The sequence below is a fragment of the Simochromis diagramma genome, unplaced genomic scaffold, assembly GCF_900408965.1.
Source record: "Simochromis diagramma unplaced genomic scaffold, fSimDia1.1 OVJJ01000031.1, whole genome shotgun sequence".
Taxonomy (NCBI): Eukaryota; Metazoa; Chordata; class Actinopteri; order Cichliformes; family Cichlidae; genus Simochromis; species Simochromis diagramma.
Window position 1 is genome coordinate 1380973 of NW_024386983.1, and position 3353 is coordinate 1384325.

The following is a 3353-nucleotide window of genomic DNA, read 5'->3' on the forward strand; positions in this document are numbered from 1 at the left end:
ACCCCTTACAAATGACAATAAATGGTATAGCCCACCCCACACTCTCACTCTCCTTTACAACACAGCTGATTTCTAATATCCAGCTGATTTCTAATGCCACCACGAGTCATGTCTGTGCGCAGGAAAGCAAATTCAGGCAAGAGAAGAAAGAAGACAAGAGAAGGCAAACTGGAGGAAGTCAGAATTTCTTTCAAATTAGGTGAGCAGAGCAAAATTAACAGGTTAAGAATATTTTAGCAAACAGCAGCTGTTAAAAACATTGAGCCAGCATCACGTGTGACCGTATATCTACTCAGCACAACTTTGCACCATGAAACGCGTCACCTTTAATTTCAGAAACAGCCACAGAGTGAAACAACGGCAGCCCGTCTCTCTCGAGGTGAGCTCATACAGTGGCAGCTAAAGGTTGTTCGAGCAATCATTTAAATCAATAAAGTTTCAAATAGAAGCTTAGCAGCACTAACACAAAGCAGCATTAAACTTTATTGTATGCAGGGTCAGCAGTTCTCAGCTGATGTGCAATGAGGTTAGGACACTATGAGAGGTAGCCATCTATGTGATGATGGATGTGTTTATAATTACAGTGTCAGACTTTTATAAAAAGAAATTTGGGACACTTTCACAGTTAATGTTAATGACATTATTTACAATGAATCTGGTGCACTTTGGTGATCTGGTTGGACCTCTGACGTGCCCAACAGCAAACAGGTTGAAAACATTTGGCAGGTTTTGAGGGTAACGTCGATGCTGCGTGCTTCGTTCACACACAGAGGTCTGCGTGTAGTTCAGGCAGTGAACGAGAAGATGTGAGAGATGATGGACGTGAAGAGGGAGAGGAAAATGAAGGTTTTTCTGAGGGTGAGGAGGAGAGGGCGGAGCATGTTAGACAAGCGCTACAAAACTAAAATAGCATTTTTACACCACAGGAACCATAAATACTACACTGATGTTTTTATAAGTAATGCAGTTTTAAGGTTGATACTCTATGAAACACTCATAACCATAACTGCAGACTAATGCATGAAGAGAGAGATGAACTAGGAGGAGATGCATTACAGACATATGGAGTTTGATGCTATGCTACTGTGTGTTGGGCTCCAAGAGCTGCCAAACATCTCAAAATATGCTCGAAAGCATCTTGTGTAGACACACACACAAAACACTACATATTAATATATAATAACATGTTTTTCAGTGGGACAGTCTCATCACATCATGGATTTACCTAATTTAAAAAGAAAAGCTTGTAAGTAGAACTTTGTTCATATTAGCTGTTAAACCATCAGTGTGTGGAAACATAATTAGTATTAAATATAGACTGTATATGAATGATGGTGTGCATAGCAGTTATTACTCATACTTAGTTTTCCTCTGTTTCTCAGTCAGAGTCCCACTTTAGGCTGCACTGAGTGCTTATATGCTAGCAACCTGTCATGCTGTGCTACACTGGCCCACACTCCCATCAGGCACGTGTTCACTGAGCTCAGAGCATTGCAACCAATGACTGCTTTTCTGAAAGCCAGAAGCCACTTCCATCTTTTAGATACAGTCAATGTTGCTAAAGCTGTTGTGTAAACCAGCTGCAGTGCTCTGAAGCTGCAACATGTAAATGTCTGTATGTTTGTCTCCTGATCACCAACAGCTGTGCCAAAAACAAACAGCAGAGGGTTGAAAGCATTTCCTGTTTTTACAGTTAGCGTTATCACTCATCATGACTTAGTGCTCACAGCTTCAGAATACTAAACTGTGAGATTAATAACAATCAGAATGCTCGAATGAGTAAGAAGCAGAGCTGAGACATTTCATTTACCTGCCATGGTTGGTGCAAAGTTTGAAAGCGAGCTGGTTTCTGGCATCAAGGGAAAAAAATAAACAGGCAGTAAAAGGAACTTGCATTCAGAAGTCATGTGATGAACAAAAGGCACTGCAGTGGAAGGAGATCCACAGTTCACGATAGACAAAGCCAGCTGGAGACTGCAAGGAGGACGAGGAAATAAAGACTGAGAGGAGGCACGCATACTAAGTACACACCAGGGAGAATGATAATGAGAGACAGGTGAACTCAATCAAGACAACAGCAAGTGCAGGAAAAGGAACAAAAGCTGGGAATAAAAACAGAGCGAGACACGTGAAGACGGCTAACCTTCAAATGAACTAAACTCAAAGAAGGACAGCGTACAGTTAAGAAACATTTGTGAGGCAGAAGAGAACCTGCCTGCCTGCATGAGGGAATCTCATCTCTGGAGATATTTTTAGAACTACTATTTAAGAAACCCGACTGCTGACATTTGTGCTCCTCCACCTACCTGCAGAACTGCACCAGCTGCTAACAGTGCATATGTCTTACCCAGCTTCAAGTGAGCTCAACTAGCTTTGTGTTGCCACTCCCTTCTGTTTAACTCACTTGACCGTGAGGCTGGAGCCGACCTTTCACTTGCATCGCCGTTTGTCCGCTGAGCTGAGCAGCGGCTTCGCTCCATTTAAGCAGAGTGGTTGGGTTTCTGACAGCTCGAAAAACTCAGTGCGATCGAGATAAACTGCTGGGAAAATGGCTGCAAAAGCACACTGAATAGCTTAATTTTAACACTGGAAAGTGGACTGATTTAAAGATGTTGCACATACTGTGTGCATCTGGTGAAAGTGTTCATAATCGCTCATCCATTATATTTGGTGTTTGGGAACTTGTGCGATAATCAAGGATCAGTATTTTAAAATAAAGTGTGGAGTTGTGGAGGTGATTTTAAAGGATTTGCATGCTTCAGGCAGAAAGAGCTCTTTCCACAGTTCACTGGCAACACAGGAGGAAGATAAAGAGCATCAGTGTGCAGCATCTCCTGACAGGATCAGCTTTAGCAGCGTACAATTGTGCATTAAACTGAAATCAAAAGGGAAACTCTGCTGTGGGATGAGATTCGTTTTATAAACAGACTCTCACTGAGCAGAACCTGCAGCGTTCAGGTCGGTAAGCTTCCGCTCTCACCTCTGAGCACTGACCTGATTTGTAAACCTAATAAATTGAAATTTCAGAACCCTGGGTACACTGCAGCAAAGCATGACTGATTTATTGCCATATTTATGAGATACGAGAGCATAAAGCTAAACAAAATTCTCTCTGCGTTGCATTGAACCTGGTGTGCCCCTCAAAAGAGCAAAATATTGGAGACGTGGGTGTAAAAATCCTGCCTGACTCAGGGACGCTGGCAGCCAGAGAGACTGAGGCTGGATTTAGTGGTCGATTTGTTTTTTGGGAAACAAACAGGAGAAAGGATGACTGATCTCACCCAACCACCACGTCTTATTCCCTTTAAATAATGCAGAAATGTTATCCATTTCCAAAGATGCCTCAAACCAGA

The 3353-nt window shown here is 42.3% G+C and overlaps 1 long non-coding RNA gene across 1 annotated transcript; it reads right to left on the reverse strand.

The window, feature by feature from the left end:
* Positions 1-255: 255 nt before the first annotated feature.
* On the reverse strand, positions 256-2238 carry LOC120738398. Its single transcript, XR_005696968.1, has 2 exons — positions 1811-2238; positions 256-852 (listed from the first exon to the last, which is right to left on the reverse strand). It is a non-coding gene; the product is annotated as an uncharacterized LOC120738398 (long non-coding RNA).
* Positions 2239-3353: the final 1115 nt, after the last annotated feature.